Source organism: Mobula birostris, chromosome 5 (assembly GCF_030028105.1).
Source record: "Mobula birostris isolate sMobBir1 chromosome 5, sMobBir1.hap1, whole genome shotgun sequence".
In the NCBI taxonomy this organism is placed as follows: Eukaryota; Metazoa; Chordata; class Chondrichthyes; order Myliobatiformes; family Myliobatidae; genus Mobula; species Mobula birostris.
The window spans coordinates 23,944,076-23,962,804 of NC_092374.1; the positions used below are offsets into that span (position 1 = coordinate 23,944,076).

The 18,729-nt window shown below is 40.9% G+C and overlaps 1 protein-coding gene across 1 annotated transcript in view; it reads left to right on the plus strand.

The window, feature by feature from the left end:
- The first annotated feature begins 4,842 nt into the window (after positions 1-4,842).
- LOC140197572 (teneurin-3-like) overlaps positions 4,843-18,729 on the plus strand; it is a 2,811,066-nt gene continuing 2,797,179 nt past the window's right edge. The window contains exon 1 of the mRNA XM_072257693.1: positions 4,843-4,897. The gene's annotated coding sequence lies outside the window, so the exon portion shown is untranslated. The remainder of the gene's footprint in view (positions 4,898-18,729) is intronic.

Below are 18,729 nucleotides of genomic sequence, written 5' to 3' on the forward strand. Positions count from 1 at the left end.
CCTCACAAATCTTCTTTAGACTTCTCACCCCTCACCATAAACTTATGTCCCTTCATATTTGATATTTCCATCTTGTGAATAAATGCTGACTAACCACCCTGTCAGCTTTGATCCTCCAGACAAAACCAAGCTGTTGAGATCCTCTGCTCCATCCACCAAAAGAGGATTTTCCAGCCATTCGAATTACTACTCCCATTCCCTTTCTGAGATGTCAGTCCATGGCCTCCTCTTTGCTAATGATGAAGCCTCTTTCAGTGTGGAGGAGCAACACCTCATGTTCCGTCCCGGTAGCCTCCAACCTGACGGCACAGATAGTGATTTCTCCAACTTCCAGTAATTTGTTCTATTTTTCTTTTCTCTCCCACCTCTCTTTTTCTGTTCCCCACTGTGGCCTCTTACCTTTTCTCCTCACCTGCTATTCATCTCCCCCTGGTGTCCCCCTTCTTCACTTTCTCCCATGGTCAACTCTTCTATCTGTTTTCCTCCTTCTCTATCCCTTTACCTTTCCCACCTATCTGATTTCACCTCACACCTTCTAGCCTGTCCTTCTTCCCTTCTCCCCACCTTTTTATTCTGGCATCTTCCCCCTTCTTTTCTGGTCCTGATGAAAGGTCTCAGACCAAAACATAGACTACTTGTTAATTTCCATAGCTGCTGCCCGACCAGCTGAGCTCCTCCAGCAACCTGTGTGAGTTGCTCTGGATTTCCAACATCTGCAGAATCTCTTGGGTTTAAGTTAATCCAATTTCTTTTTGTATCCTGGTGAACCTTTTCTGCATCCCTCTCCAAAACATACACACCTTTCCCTAGTGTGGCAACCAGAACTGTACCCACTACCCCAAGTGTGGCCTAACCAAAATGTTATACAACTGCAAAGTTTTATAAACTTAATGCCATTCACCTTCTTCACCATTCTATTCTCTAGTGATGCCTCTTTCATGGACTTTCACCCCAAGACTCCTCTGTACGTCAATGCTCCTTACCATTCCTACACTTTACTGTATACGTTACTCTTGAATTTGGTTTCTGAAATGCAACACTCCACACTTGTCTGGATTAAAATCCATCTGTCACCTCTCTGCCCAAATTTCCACAGATCTACATCCTGCTCTATCATTTGACAGTCTTCCCGGCTTTTTCATAACACCACCAACGTTGTGTCATCTGCTAACCAACCCACATACACTGCACATTTTCATCCAGATCATTCATATATATATTTAAACTACCAAAGGTCAAAGCAATGATTCTTGCAGAACATGACTGGGTTACAAGCCTCTATCAATGAAATGCACCTCTGTCTCTACTCTCTGCCTTCTGTTTCTTCCCTGAGAAATCTCACACTGTTTCTTTTCACAGTTAGAACAGGATTTGACTTCAAAAGCATCATTTTCACATAATGTTACAACTCACGCATATTGGTACAAATGTTGTCTTAATTATTGGATCTGAGCCATCTGGCAGGTATAATTAATTTCAACAAAGTTTTACATGCAAAGCTTTTAAGATGATCAAGACACAGGCAATTAATAACGAACGACATCTCTGGACAAGACTTTCTCAGTAATAGAAACTTGAATGCGGTCATGAAAATTAAACACTTTAACAGGAGACAGTGGCTAATGAAGTGGGGATATTTGCAAAATTTGCTGCTCATTAGTACATAAAACATCCTTGAGGAATATAATATCTACTCTAATTCAAGTCCTTGTCAAAAATAATGCATAGAAATAATTTCTGTAGATCTGTAAATAGTGCTGATGGAGCAATTAAATCAAAAAGGAATGATCTGTTGTTTGGATTTTCAGCCAACAGATTCTGAAATGTAATTGATAACTTAAAAGTCAAGCTAAGAAACATTTTTTGTTGAGTATAAAATATTTCAGAATAAAAACTGGGTGCTCGAAAAACCCAACGAGTTGGGCTGCACCTGCAGACCGAGAAACGGGTTAACGTTCCAAGGTGAAACCTTAAGCAGAACAGGGAAAAAGGGAAATCAAAGTCCAATGTTCAAATCTCAAAGTTAGAAGTGAAGCATTGACAAATGGAGTTTAATGCAGCACCTCAGTTGCAGGGAGCAGAGGGGCATGCATACTGTGAATGGAAAAACGTTGATGGAATAGAGGAGCAAGAAATTCGGACAGTGATGAGCCCTCATTGCTGGGGAAGAAAGCTCCATTCAATGCAGATTGGCATTTCCATTTTATCCTGGATAATGGACTTGTTGACTGGCAGATCACAGTTTGTGTAGCTTCAGAGCTGTGTGTCAGATATGGCTATAAGCAGCTATAGGACCCCATGGGAATTTATTTGCTTCCTTCCTGTTTATCCTGTCTACCTCAGACTTTAGATACAACAGAGTCATGTCATCTGCAGAAAATCTCTAATGAATCAGCAATAGTTGGATGTATAAAAGGAGGATGGGAGAATGAATACAGGGCCCTGGTGAAAGTCTTTGTCAAATGCTGCAAGCTGAATCATCTGCAGTAAGGCTTAGGAGATGGTGATGGACTTTAGGAAGACTAAGCCTGCAATGCTCTCAGTCACTATTGATGGTAAGGATGTGGATGTGGTGAGGAACTACAAGTAACTGGGGGTGTACCTGGATGATAGACTTGAGTGGAGCACCAACACAGAGGCTGTGTACAGGAAGGGCCAGAGTCCCCTCTACTTCCTGAGGAGACTGAGGTCCTTTGACATATGCAGGCCTCTCCTTCATATGTTCTACCAGTCTGTTGCTGCCAGTATAATCTCCTATGCGGTGGTGTGCTGGGGCAATGGCATCAACACAGGTGATGCCAACAGGGTCAATAAGCTAGTTAGAAACACAGGCTCTGTTATAGAGGTCAAACTGGACACAGTAGAGGCAGTGGGGGAACAAACAACCCTATGGTAAATCCTGGCAATTCTGAACAATGTTTCTCACCCTCTGCATGCCACCTTGGCTGAACAGGGGAACATTTTTAGTAATAGACTAAGACAACTGCGCTGCTCCAAAGAGCGCTATATGAGGTCATTCTTACCCTCAGCCATTGGCTCAAAAATGAGTCGGCCTATAGCTGGGGAAGTGATAACCCTCCCCTGTTACCTTTTTTTTATTCTTTCTTTCTTCACTTCTAATATTTGTATATCTGTGTACTTGCAATGCTATTGTGACACTGTAATTTCCTTCGGGATCAATGAAGTATCTCTCTGTCTCCCTATCTACCTGTTAGTGATGAAGATTGTCCCATAATGAATAGGCTATTGGTAGAGTAAAGCAACATACATGATGCACAGTGGTTCAGGCAGCATCTGTGGAGGAAAATGGACAATTTATGAAACTTTTCATCTTGAACCCAATAAATTCTGCAATGATTCACCACTGTCCTGGTGACTGAGATATAACTTATATATCACTTGACCTCTGTCATTTATCTCAGTGCTGTTATGAGATCCACCTTACCTATATTTATAATCTCATAGAAGGAGGCTATTCTGTTAAATCCATGCCTACTCCAAAGGGAGCAATCCTATTTGTGGAAGTAGCTCAGAAAGTACACATTTTCAGATTTATTTCCAATCTTACTTGTCCCATTCCCCCTGTCTTTATTTCCTTATAGACCTGCAATTTATTTTCTCTCACATATATCCATCAACCTACTTTGATTCTTTGCACAAACAGATGACTGTGCAATCTTATTATCATAAGTGCTGCATTTTAAAAATACTTGAAAAAGTTAGGTATTCTGGAATGCCACAATAGCCATAAAAGATGCTATGTAAATGTTAATTCTTTCTTGAATTTTTTTGTTGTTTCCCTGTTCTAGACTCAAGTCATCTTGCTCAATAGATGGTGAGAAAGAAAACATGTAGAAATATATTTATTTTAATATAATTTTTAATCACAAAAGCAAGAATAAAACAACATATTCCAAAGGCTGAAGTCTCTCTCTGTATTAAACAATGGAATCCTGAAGGAAATTATGAAAACAACATTTTTTGAAAGTATCTTTAAAGTAAATCTGCTCAGAATAAAAAGAGCTTTTACACATCTGAAGTTTGACTTAATCAAGCATTGTCATAAAATTATATCCAAAATATCCTGAATGAAATTTTCCAGAATATTTTAAGAAAGAAATCGAGATACGTGTTTATTGCTTCAAGAAGTAGAGTATTAAAACCTATGCTTGCTTAATCCATCTGTAGTTTAGAAAGCATCCAATGACTTTTATGTTGAAAGTTAATTGAAGTACTGATCCACACTCTGCAAAACTTCAAAAATTAAGGATCATACTCTGAGAAACCAGCACAAGATCATTGTTTCAGTCCACCATTGAAATTCTGAAATTGTAATAATAATAAATAATTTAACACCAAATTTAGACATAAGCAATAAATACTGTAGCTGTTACATTCCTGAATCAATTGCATGGATCTATTGCTTCTTTTTAGTTTGACGCATCATAGCATTTAATTGTATAAATTTCAGCGTGATTCACAATGGCCAATAGGTTAGCTTAACTCCAATGCAAACATAGAAATAACCAATATGAAACTATAATTGAGATGAAGAGGTGACTGTCAATCACTGGGTGATAGTGAATTTTGCACAGACTTCTATTGCACAGATTTCAATTGCAAAAGTAGGATTTTGGATGCTGAAAGAATGCAGATAGAAAGGAATAACATAAAGACTAAATGGTGGCTTTAACCTAATTGAAAAAGGCAGATTGTCCGAAAAGGAAATTGCATCATCTTTAATTTAATTATTTATCTACAGGATATGTGCATCGCTTGCAAGACCAGCATTTTATTGCCTATCCTTTACTGAGTGGCTTGCTGCTCCACTACAGAGAGCTGTTGAGAATCAAGCACGCGCTGTGGGTCTCTGGAGTTACAAGTAGTCCTGACTGAGGTACTTTATACAAACTCTCCCTTGCAACTATTCTTCTCAGACTAGATTAGCAGTTCCCAACCTGGAGTCCACGGACCCCTCAATTAATGGTAGGGGTCCATGGCATAAAAAAGGTCGGGAAGTCCTGATCTAGATGAATAGGGTTGCAATGATTTAGTGGGCAGATTTCCATGTCATAAGCTGCAGAAATCAAAGGGAATTCTTGCTCCTCATTTCCATAAGGCAAAAAATGTTAGAGCAAATTTGAAAAACCCTCAGCAATCAACTGAATAAAATATTGGAAGTTGCACTGAATGCTAAATGAATCTTCTGGCATCCTGATGAAAAAATGGGCCAATTATTTTATTGCAAATAATTTAATATTTTTATACATTATTGTATTATAAATATAAATGTAATTACCTAAGGTTGCTGAGGAAGCAAAAGAGTTTTCATAGTATTTACAAAAGAGAATGCTGATAATATTTTGGTAATTGGCTTTGCCTTTTTAATTTTTTTCTCTCTCTATGTGTTGTGGGTATTTGCTCTCCCCTACTATATGTACGGGTAGTTCTATCTGTGGGTGTGTTATTCTTCATTGACCATATACTTGGGTCTGTAACATGACCCTCATTTGGTTGATGGTGATTGTTGTTCTTTAATGAACAGTATTCAAGCCAAGTGTTCTGTGTATTTTTGATGTGTAACGTTTGATGGAAAACCAATATACTATATGCTAGGTTTTTAAGCCTAAAATAGATGTACATAAATAAGGTATTTTTTATCTGTATTTCCTTTTCAAATTATCAAACAAAACTGCTTATCATGCTGGTTTGGAGCATATTTAATGATATTATGGTTTATTATTTTTGCAAATTCAATGTACACTCATGGAAATAGTCTTACATTACAGTTCCTCATTTTTATAATGCTATTTCATCTTGATCCATCCATTAATTTTTTCAAGTTCCTAATTTTGCCTGGAGGAGGAGGGTTGAATATCATAGATACTCAATGAACAATAGGAATAATCTGTGACTCTGTCCATTTTTAATCCTCTCAATTGTGTTCAAAGCAAAATCAAAATAGCTTTAAAGAATAACTTTACCTCAGCAGTAGACCATATTCATATCACCAGGAGAAGACCATGTTGTGGATTTATGGAATTCGTTGCCACATACAGTTGTGGAGGCCCGATCATTGAGGGTGTTTAAGGAGGAGATTGATAGATATCTAATTAGTCAGGGTATCAAGGGATATGGGGAAAAAGCCGGAAGGGAAACATTCGTATGTCTTGTTTCTTATATCGATTTCTGTTTTATTTAATCACTGCCGAGAAAAATAATCTCCAGCGCCATTTTCTAAATAACAGTTCACTTCATCCTAGAAATCATTTCATTGAATAACATGAATAAACAAATCAGAGGAATTTTTATGGTTCAAAGCACTAGAATATAATTTTTAAATAGTTGTGTATTTTCCAAATAGTTATGTAGTTAATGATCTGTTAATGCCCATTTTGTAAGAGACAGGCACCAAAGAAAACTAGTTCTAATCCACATTGTCTTCAAACAATGGCTAACCATTTGAAATGGAGTAATGGAGAAATGTATTCATTAGTATTGAGAATTGTTGAAATCATCTAACTTAGAGAAGTGTGGAAGCTGACTGATATAATATAACCAAGGGAGAGACAAGTGAATTGCACTTCCTGACACAAACATTTTCCAGAAAGTTGATGTTCTCTCCATTCTCCACATTCATTTTGGATCATACTCATGCCCCTTGGTTCTACGTGTCAATTTTTCTTCTGTTTCCTGAGGGATCTACTCTTTCTTTAACTAACTTCTTGATTCTATATACTTAAAAAAGAGTCAAATCTTGGAGGCCAAGATTAGTTCATGTACTCTTCATCTTCCCAATTTCTTTCTTAAGTTTACCCTGCGTCCCTGTTAAAGCTCAAAGGACTCACTGTTAGCCATATGCCTATACCTGACGTACAGTTCATCCTTTTTCTGATCAAGCCTTCAGTTTTTGGACTATAGGGAAGGCAATAGTTATAGAGGCCAGTCAGAAAAGTAGAGTTGAGGCAATGCCCAATTTGGTCACGATCTCACTGAATACAGTAGTGGAAAAGGCTCAAAACATTCTCCTTGTATTCTTATGACTGATGCGTCCGAAAATACTTTTTTCGGTCAGCCCATCTATTCACTAAATTAATTCTATTTGCAAAGGATAAAGTGACATTGCCTATTTGAGGATTGTTCTCTGACGTTATGTTGTCACAATTGTGAAAACCAAAGTACATGATTTCTGTGGAGCCAGGAAGTCGAAGGTTCTGCCCAAATTCTGTTCTCCAAATCGGGGTCTCCTAAGACTCATTTCCCACTATTCAACTTACAGTCAGTTCACAGCTGCTTCTGCTGGGTGTGTGTCAGACACTGGCAAATCATCCCTAATTTTAAATCAAAGTTAAAGACTGATCATTTGGTGTGGACACAAAATGCTGGAGGAATTCAGCAGACCAGGCAGCATCTATGGAAAAGAGTACAGTCGATGTTTTGGTGTCCTGCCAAAGGGTCTCGGCCTGAAATGTCAACTGTACTCTTTTCCATAGATGCTGCCTGGCCTGCTGAGGTCCTGCAGCACTTTGTGTGTCTTGCTTGGATTTCCAGCATCTGCAGATTCTCTCTTCGTGATTTATTTGGGACATTTGTTTTCAATATAGAAGAAAGAGCGGGGCTGAATTTCTAACCCTTGGAAGTGTCTGCTATGGAATTTGAGCCCTCCACTCTGGCATTTTTCACTTAAAACACACAGTGTTAGGTGTGACTTCTCCTTTGAGAAAGCCACGCCCGATATTATTTGTCTTTAATTCTTATTACCCTGCTTTGTGTGATGTTGTGCTTGGATGAACCTCATTCCTCCAGAGCATGATGGGTTTCTCATGAAAGCATTCACCAGTTAAATGGTAATAGAATAGTATAAGAAAAAAAAGTTTTTATGCATCACTTTTAATACATCCTTGCAAAGAAGTGTTTCCTTCCAAATTTATTAACAGCAGTTTTACTGAATGAGGAAGAAAGTGCAAAGGTGGAGGTTGTTAATTCTGGTGCCTTGCCAGCATGTTTGCAAAGTCAATCACTGTGGGTCAGTACAGAATAGAATTTAGGTTAGAATACCTGATTGAGAGCCACTGTTGCAAGGAGAGTAGCTAACTAATCTGGGATATATAAAGTAGGAAAGGAACAAGGAAGTGTAGTAAACGACAGTGCTTATACAGTTTTTGCCTCAGTTGTAAGTTGTCGGACCTAGTAAAGTATAAGGACTGATTTCAGTAAAGCACTTGCTTAATGTCTTGTTTCTTTGTGCACAACTAATTCACAAATGATCAAAGATTCTAATGCATCTATAATCGTACTTTATGTCAGTTGTAAGGCAAAAATCTACCTTCTGTGTACTTTGTACAAATGTTTATCATTCTGAGTTGCATGTTCTCATTTTTTTTGTTTAGTATATTATATTAAAGTATGTTGCTTCTTCACTGTGTCTGAAAGCAAAGCTAATGCACATTATCATATTTATTGAGAAGAATGCTTCCAAGTCCTGGCCCTTTGCTCAAGCTGGAAATTACTTTCGTGTTAATAGCTTTAATAAGACTCTGTGGGAATACTAAATACTTCTATGTAAAAGTGGCAGTTTAATACTTTTATTTCATGTTTAAATTCTTTTTCTCATTTGTCTGCATGATTAACATGAAATTCAGCTCTCAGAAAAAAATAATTAGCTAATTAAAAATAATATCTTAATAGGAATAAGGGAAATTACTGGTTGTTATTCCCTTTGGTCTCACGGCATTTTTTTTCAGTAAAGCATGTCTCATGGCAGTTAGCATAATAGTTTACAGCTCCAGCAGTTGGAAAATTGGGGTTCAATTCTCACCACTGTCTGTAAGGAGTTTGTACATTCTCCCCGTGACCACATGGGTTTCCTCTGGGTGCTCTGATTTCTTCCAACATTCCAAAAGTTGAAGGGTTTGTAAGTTGTTGGCCCGCTATGCTGGCTCCAGAAACATGGCAACACTTGCAGGCTGCCCTTTGCACAACTTGGAATGTGATGGTTGTTGATGCAAATGATACATTTCACTGTATGTTTAGATGTTTCAATGAACACATGATGAATAAAGCTAATTTTTAATATCTTTAAGGTGATTAAAACGTAAATATATAAGAGGAAATAAATAGTTCTGAGTATTTCTTTCAATCTTCCTAGTCAATTGACTGGGAACTCAGATGGTTTAAAAGGTTTAGTGGTGTAGAGTTGGAAAGGCAAACATGCCAGCAAAATACTAGAGTATCCCTGGAAAAATAGGGCAGAACAAAACGGGATGTCCTACTGTCTGTCACTCTGTTCATCACAGAGGCACAGTGGAATACAAGGGCCACACTTGGCAAATAGTTTGCCGCCTTATTTTAGCATGGCCCAAATATTTATGATCAGAGAATTGAACTGACTATTACTTACACCCTTCATACACTTGAGGAGTAAAACCTTTATGTTACATCTCTGTCTAAATGTGCAATTTTTAATAAATAGAATGTACAACAGGGCAGTCAATATAACATAGAAATACAACTGTATCAGCATGAATTAATCAGTCTGATGGCCTGGTGGAAGAAGCTTCCCAGAGCCTGTTGGTCCTGGCTCTTATGCTGCAGTACCGTTTCCCCAATGGTAGCAGCTGGAACAGTTTGTGGTTAGGGTGACTCAGGTTCCCAATGATACTTCGGGCCCTGTCTTTGCAAATGTCCTGAATAGCGGGAAGTTCACATCTACAGATGCGCTGGGCTGTCCGCACAGAGTCCTGTGATTGAGGGAAGTGCAGCTCCCATACTGGTTTGGGATGCAGCCAGTCAGGATGCTCTCAATTGTGCTCTGTAGAAAGATCTTAGGATTTGGGGGCCCATACCAAACTTCTTCAACTATCTGAGGTGAAAGAGGTGCTGTTATGTCTTTTTCACCACACAGCTGCTATGTACAGACCACACGAGATCCTCGGTGATATGTATGCCAAAGAACTTAAAGCTGTTCATCCCTCAACCCCAGATCCATTGATGTCGATAGGAGTTATCCTGTCTCCATTCCTCCTGTAGTCTACAACCAGCTCTTTTGTTTTTGCGACATTGAGGGAGAGATTGTTTTCTTGACATCACTGTCAGGTTGATGGCTTCTTCTTTGTAGACTACCTCACTGTAATTTGAGATTAGGCCAATCAGTGTAGTATCATCAGCAAATTTAATTAGCAGATTGTTGGTGTGGACGGTGACACAGTCATGGGAATACAGAGAGTAAAGCGGGGGGTTAGGACATAGCCCTGAGGGGCACCTGTGTTGAGGATCTGAGGGACAGAGGTGAGGGATCCCACTTTTACCACCTGCCAGCAATCTGACAGGAAGTCCAGGATCCAGCTACACGAGGCAGGATGAAGGCTGAGGTCTCTAAGTCTCTTGTTAAGCCTGGAGGGAATTATGGTCAGGTCACAGATCTCTCAGTGGGTGAGCATCTGGGGGACGGTGACCACCGCTCCCTGGCCTTTAGCATTACCACAGAAAAGGATAGAATCAGAGAGGACAGGAAAATTTTTAACTGGGGAGGGGCAAATTATGAGGCTAGAACTTGCAGGTCTGAATTGGGATGATGTTTTTATGGGGAAATGTACTATGGACATGTGGTCGATATTTAGAGATCTCTTGCAGGGTGTTAGGGATAAGTTTGTCCCGGTGAGGAAGATAAAGAATGGTAGGGTGAAGGAACCATGGGTGACAAGTGAGGTGGAAAATCCAGTCAGCTGGAAGGCAGCAGCATACATGAGGTTTAGGAAGCAAGGATCAGATGAGTCTATTTTGGAATATAGGGAAGCAAGAAAGGAGCTTAAGGGGCTGAGAAGAGCATGAAGGGGGCATGAGAAGGCCTTGGTGAGTAGAGTAAAGGAAAACCCCAAAGCATTCTTCAGTTATGTGAAGAACAAAAGGATGACAGGAGTGAAGGTAGGACCGATTAGAGATAAGGGTGGGAAGATGTGCCTGGAGGCTGTGGAAGTGAGCGAGGTCCTCAATGAATACTTCTCTTTGGTATTCACCAATTAGAGCGAGCTTGATGATGGTGAGGATAATATGAATGAGGTTGGTGTTTTGGAGCATGTTGATATTAATGGAGAGGAGGTGTCGGAGTTGTAAAAATACATTAGGATGGGCAAGTCCCTGGGACCTGACGGAATATTCCCCAGGCTGCTCCATGAGGCGAGGGAAGAAATTACTGAGCCTCTGGCTAGAATCTTTATGTCCTCATTGTCCATGGGAATGGTACCAGAGGATTGGAGGGAGATGAATGTTGTCCCCTTGTTCAAAAAAGATAGTAGGAATAGTCCAGGTAATTATAGACGAGTGAGCCTTATGTCTGTGGTGCGAAAGCTGTTGGAAAAGATTCTTGGGGATAGGATCTTATCAGGTTTCGGTGGGACTCAAGTGCAGACCAATGAATACTTTTTCACCAGGATTTATTAGGGAGCACAAAGGCAACAGTCTTTCAAAAACAGAAGGCCGGCACGAGTCCAAAATGGCAGGCAGAGGTCTTACCAGGAAAGGCAGTCAGGCGAGGGCAAATAATCCAGAATGCACAGGCATAAATCAGGTCCAAGAACAGGCAAAATCCAAAACACAGAATCAGGCAAAAATCAGCTGGCAGAAGTCACAATGACAGGCTCAAATGACATAGGTCAGAACTGGGACAAACTGGCAGAGGATGCTTGTCAAGGCAGGGTTTAAATGGACAGGGTAATGAGTGAAAATTAGAAACCGGTGGGTGCAAATGAGGAGACAAGCAGGTAATTGGACAAAGTCCAAAAAGTAAAGGGGCTGGGCCAGAACCCACACGGCCAGGTGAAAGAAAACAGAAATTAAAGACTGTCGTGATCCAGAGCTACCAGCAGAGGCCCTTCGACCCAGTGTTTAGGCCGGATCCTTAACAGATCTATGGGCATTTAGAGAATCATGGTCTGATCAGGGACAGTCAGTATGGCTTTGTGAAGGGCAGATCATGTTTAACAAAGTCAGAAGGCATGGGATCCAGGGAAGTTTGGCCAGGTGGATTCAGAATTGGCTTGCCTGCAGAAGGCAGAGGGTCGTGGTGGAGGGAATACATTCGGATTGGAGGATTGTGACTAGTGGTGTCCCACAAGGATCTGTTCTGGGACATCTACTTTTCGTGATTTTTATTAATGACCTGGATGGGGGTAGAAGGGTAGGTAGGCAAGTTTGCAGACAACACAAAGGTTGGTGGTGCTATAGATAGTGTAGAGGATTGTCAAAGATTGCAGAGAGACATTGACAGGATGCAGAATTGGGTGGAGAAGTGGCAGATGGAGTTCAACCCGGAGAAGTGTGAGGTGGTACACTTTGGAAGGACAAACTCCAAGGCAGAGTACAAAGTAAATGGCAGGATACTTGGTAGTGTGGAGGAGCAGAGGGATCTGGGGGTACATGTCCACAGATCCCTGAAAGTTGCTTCACAGGTAGATAGGGTAGTTAAGAAAGCTTATGGGGTGTTAGCTTTCATAAGTCGAGGGATAGAGTTTAAGAGTCGCGATGTAATGATGCAGCTCTATAAAACTCTGGTTAGGCCACACTTGGAGTACTGTGTCCAGTTCTGGTCGCCTCACTATAGGAAGGATGTGGAAGCATTGGAAAGGGTACAGAGGAGTTTTACCAGGACGCTGCTTGGTTTAGAGAGTATGGATTAAGAGAGATTAAGGGAGCTAGGGCTTACTCTCTGGAGAGAAGGAGGATGAGAGGAGATATGATAGAGGTGTACAAGAAAATAAGAGGAAAAGATAGAGTGGATATTCAGCACCTCTTCCCCAGGGCACCACTGCTCAATACAAGAGGACATGGCTTTAAGGTAAGGGGTGGGAAGTTCAAGGGGGATATTAGAGGAAGGTTTTTTTACTCAGAGACTGGTTGGTGCATGGAATGCACTGCCTGAGTCGGTGGTGGAGGCAGATACAGTAGTGAAGTTTAAGAGACTACTAGACAAGTATATGGAGGAATTTAAGGTGGAGGATTATATGGGAGGCAGTGTTTGAGGGTCGGCACAACATTGTGGGGTGAAGGGCCTGTAATGTGCTGTACTATTCTATGTTCTAACGCTGAATTGTAGTTCAAGAACAGCATTCTCACATAAGCATCCTTCTTCTCCAGATATGCACAGATGGTGTGTAGAGCTGTGGTATTGCATCATCTATTGATCAGTCGTGGCAGTAGGCAAATTGTAGGGGGTCGAGTGTGGGTGGTAGCAAGCTGCAGATGTAGTCCTTGACCAGCCTCTCAAAGCATTTGCTTATCATTGAGGTGAGTGCGACAGGACGCCAGTTGTTCAGACATGTTACCTTGGTCTTTTTAGGTATAGGAACAGTGGTGGATGTTTTGAAGCAGGATGGCACTCTACACTGGGAGAAAGAGAGATAAAAATGTTTGTAAACACATCCTAACTACCTGCCCTGGGATGCCGTCTGGTCCCACAGCCTTGTGACTGTCCACTCATTGGAAGCACCTGCATACTTCAGCCTCAGAAATGACCAAGCTGCCGGTCTCTTCGGCCGCTCTCCTCAGGGGCTCTGTGTTGGCAACATCAGATTGAGCATAATAAAGATTTAGCTCGTCTGCGAGAGAGGCAGCGATGTTGGAAACTCCACTGAACTTAGCTTTGAAGTCTGCGATGGTGTGCAGACCTTGCAGAGAATGCTCGGAATACATGCTGTTAATACATTAGTGTAGAATGAGACTATATGTGCCTAACATAAGCTAAGTCAGGAAGATCCTCAGAACATAAAAAAAGACAATCAAAGAATGCTGTACTTGTCAGATGGGTATTTCCTTCAGGAGTGCGTCCACTGGTCACTAATATTATGATGTTTTTGGATTTCCAAAAGGAGATCAAAGGGAATGACTTGCTTAAAATTGAGGTTGGTTGGGGTAGCTGGGGAATAATCATGTGCTAAGGAAGGTGGACTGTCAGGGAAATAAGGAGAGTGGTGTAAAGTCCCAACAGAAGAGCCAGCCGGGGAATGTACACTTATGTTCACTGTGAGAGTTCATGGTTTTGAAGTAAATATTAGCTGAGGAACTATTGCCAGAAGTTGAGGAAGGAAACTGAAATGACAGAGACGAATCATCTAGAGGTGAAACAAGTATGAAACTTAGAATCAACATTAATCTAATTTAAAAGTTAGGCTGAAAGAAGAAACCAAAATAATGTCTTCATGGAGACATTGGAGGTTAATAGACCTGGAATGAAGAACACAGAATGTACTGAACATCAATAATGTTCCAGAAAAAAATGGAAATACTAGCAGGTCGGTCAGCACCCATGAAGAGAGAAACAGTGTCAATGTTCCCATGGTGGCACATGGAAACAATAGGGCAACATGGTAGCATAGTGGTTAGCACAGTATTTTACAGTACTAGCAACCCAGGTTCAATTCCTACTGCTGTCTGTAAGGAGTTTGTACTTTCCCTGTAACTGTGTGGGCTTCCTCCTACAATCCAAAGACGTACCTGTTGGTAGGTTAATTGGTCATGGTAAATTGTCCCATGATTAGGCTAGAATTAAATCGAGGTTTTTTAGGTGGCATAGCTCGAAGGACAGGGAGGGCTTGTTCCGTGCTGTATCTCAACCAATCAATTAATAAGTGCCACACATGAGGCTGCTTAACAAGCTGCATGGTTTTACAGGAAAGATTTTAGTATGGATAACACAGTGGTTGATTGGCAGGGGTCAAAGAATGGGAATAAACGGAAACTTTTCCGATAGCCTGCCGGTGACTAGTGGTGTTCCGCAGGGGTCTGTGTTGAGGCCGATTCTTTTTACGTTATATGTCAATGGTTTGGATGATGAAGTTGATGGCTTTGTTGCTAAGTTTGCAGATGATATGAAGATAGATGGAGGGGAAGGTAGTTTTTAGGAAGTAGAAATGCTACAAAAGGACTTAGACAGATTAGGTGAACGACCAAGGAACTGGCAGATGGAATACAATATTGGGAAGTGTATGGTCATGCACTTTGGTAGAAGAAATGAAAGTGTTGACTATTTTCTAAATGGAGAGAAAATACAAACAAACCAGAAGCACAAGGGGACTTGGGAGTCCTTGTGCAGGATTCCCTAAAGGTTAATTTGCAGGTTGAGTCTGAGGTGAGAAAGGCAAATGCAATGTTAGCATTCATTTCAAGAGGACTAGAATATAAAAGCAAGGAGATAATGTTAAAACTTTATAAAGCACTGGGGAGGCTTCACTTGGAGGATTGTGAGCAAGTTGGGGCACCTTATCATAGAAAGGATGTGTTGAGACTGGACAGAGTTGAAAGGAGGTTCATAAAAATGATTCCAGGATTGAATGGGTTGTCATGTGTTGAACTTTTGATGGTTCTGGGCCTGTATTCACTAGAATTCAGAAGAATGAGGGGTGACCTCATTGAAACCTATCGGATGGTGAAAGGCCTTGATAGAGTGGATGTGGAGAGGATGTTTCTTATAGTGGGAGAGTCTAAGACCAGGGAACACAGCCTCAGAATAGAGGGACATCCTTTTGGAATGAAGATGAGAAGGAATTTCTTTATCCAGCAGGTAATGAATCCGTGGATTCTTTGCCACAGGGAGTCGTGGAGACCAAATCATGGGTGGTATGGTCTTATGTCAGAGGCCATTCATGAGAACAAGGATTTTTCACTTATCCCACTACGTATGTTGAATTGCTGGAGCAAATATGGGTTCCCATCAAAGCACTATTTTTTATGTGAGGGTGTGCAGGGGAAATTGGAAAACAGATCAATGTGAAGCAAAGTTGAACTAGACAAAGGAGAACTTTGGTGGATAAGAACAGGAAGCAAAGAAAACTTGGGCCATCTTGAGCTATGGAGAGGACTGAACATTACTGGTGAAATTAAGACATTTAGGAATTTATTAAAGTGGTGCCAGGCATGTGGAGGAAATACTCCATATGTGGGAGGCTATTTACTCATTCAGGGGCAGCACAGGGGCCAGCTCAAGGCTTTTCGCCCTGCAGCACCAGTGACCTGTGTACAATTCTAATTGTTGGTGCTGCCTGGGTAGAGTTTCCATGTTCTTCACATGACTCCGTTCTTCCTCTCTTATCCAAAAGCAGTGCAAGTTAGTAGATTAATTGTCTATTTACATTACAACTAGTAAGTGGGCAAATAGTAGAATCTGGGGGGGGAGAGGGGTCAGAGTGGGGCAGTTGATAGGGATAAGAAGGAAATAGAATGGGATTGAGTCAGATAAGTGTAAATGGGTGCCTAGTGGCTTGCATAGATTAGGGGGGCCGAACGGCTCGTTTCCTTGTAGCATTACTCCATGTCTTTAATGTGAAGAATAGATAAGTAAAACTCATTCCATCAGAGAAGAATGGGTGGAAATGATGGTTTTACCTTCAATTCTTGGTTGTTTTTTTAAGTAATTTGCTAACTATTTTAAATGCTGTTATCAATCTGAGCACCAATCATGATTTGCAGCAAAGCAATCCACATTCCAATAACTGGCTGGAAAATTACCTTCTAAACTAACTCTTTATATATCTGCCACTCATAGCCCCTTGACTTTGATTTATCTCACAGTAAAAATGATCTGACTGTGTTTGCCTTTACAATTCCTGCCATCATTTGAACTCATTTATCAAATCCTATTTCATTCTTTGCAGGCCAAGGGTATACAGTCTTTGCTTTTCATGTCACTCAAACTTCTGTCTCTGATTATACTTTGTATTCACTGCATCTCCTTAGAGAAGAGTTTAAATTGCACAAAATATTTTCAATAGCTCCCAATAATAAATGCTTTGCTTTTATATTTGGAATACAGATTGTTGTGTTGGTCTTGGGGCGGCATGGTAGCATAGTGGTTAGTGTAAAAACTTTACAGCACATGAGACCTGGGTTCATTTCCTATCGAGGTCTGTAAGGAGCTTGTACGCTCTCCCCGTGACCATGTGGGTATCCTCCAGGTGCTCCAGTTTCTTGACACATTCCAAAGACATACAGGTTAGTACATTAATTGGTCTCTACTGCCTGTTACGCCACTGGCATTTAGGGCAGCAATAAATATCCTCCATCTCTGGTGGTGTTCAGGGCTTCCTTCCTCATGTTAATAGCTCAGTTTTCACTACTGTCACTCATGCAAGCTCCGGGTGGAAGCTCAGGAATACCATTGCACCCAGATGCAGAAGGATTCTTTATTGCTGTTCTGCAACGGTCAATACTGTTAGCCCTGAGCTCAACCCCCAAACCTCGGAGGCCAGTGGGCCATTCCTAGCCTGGCCTCTATCCTTTAACCCCACTAAGAGTCAAAGGGCAAAGCCCTGACTGCAGCCAATGTAGCTCTCTGGATCATTGAGGCACACAAGCCTCCAAACCCTACGACAAGGTTGTGGTCCCCTTGGAGGGTTCATTTGTCACATGGGTGCAATTGGACAGCACAGGCTTGTTGGCCCAGAAGGGCCTGTTACTATACTGTGTACCTAAATTTAAAAAAAAAATACAATTAAAGAATGAACTTGTTTAAGACAGTACAGAGTATCCCTAATAGACAGAACTAGTGGATCTTGTGGAGCCAGCACCTCCCAGTTCTAGCAACCCAGATTCAGTCCAGACTTTAAGTGCTGTCTAGGTGGAGATGGCATGTGAACATATAGGGATCCACTGTGCAACCTGCTTTCCTCCCATAGCTCAAGGATGTGTGGGTTAGAAGATGATGAATGTAAATTCTGTAACTAAGTCACAGAGCCTGGGGGGAAGTTGATGAGAATGTGGAAAGGGTAAAATGAGATTTATTTATTTTTATTTATTAAGATACAATGCAGAATAGGCCTTTCTGTCACTTTGAGTCTGCTATCCAGCAATTCTCCGATTTAATCCTAGCCTAACCATGGGACAATTGATAATGACCAGTTAACCTACCAACTGGTAGGTCTTTGGACTGGGAGGAAACCGGAGGAAACCCACACAGCCATGGGGAAAACATACAAACTGCTTGCAGACAGTGATGGGAATTGAACCTGGGTCAACTGTTCTGCAAAGCGATGTGCTAACCACTATGCTACCGTGCCACCCATTTGCGTTGTTTTAGTGTAAACGAGCCCTTGGTGGATGCATAGACCACGTGGGGCAAAGGGGTTGTTTCCTTGTTGAATAACTCAATGAACAAAGGTGGATTCAGAGGATGAATGAATGAGGAAAATTCACCCCAACCCTCCCCAGGCACGAAGAAAGGGAGATAATCTCATTGAGAAAGATAATATTTCACATGATAAAGTACCATCGGATGTTGAGAGAAGTTTGCTTTAGTTGGAAAGTTTAAATTGAGGATAACAGTGGAAGGACAAAGTTCAACCATTTTAGATGAGAAGAAATTTCATAACACAAACATGCAGAGGATGAGGAAGTCAGGCAGAGAAGTGATTAAGGCATAGGAGTGAAAACAAATAAATAAGCAGAATGGTGGAAGATCTCTGAAGATCAAGAAATATCAGTTGGGTTGAAAGGTGCAAGTTAACATTTTGGTCCAAGACCCTGCATTTGTTTTCAAAGCATAGGATTGGCCATTCATTGGCAGACAAGTCTTCAGAGACTATGTCTGATTGCAGGAGGGATGGAGGGAAGACTTACAACACCTAATCTTATTCATATAATCTAATAAAATAATAAATCCTGTATCAGGCTTCTATCTCCTATACTCAGTCACTCTGGGATAAATCAATTCTACATTCCTTTGTCTACTTCATGACTTTATCT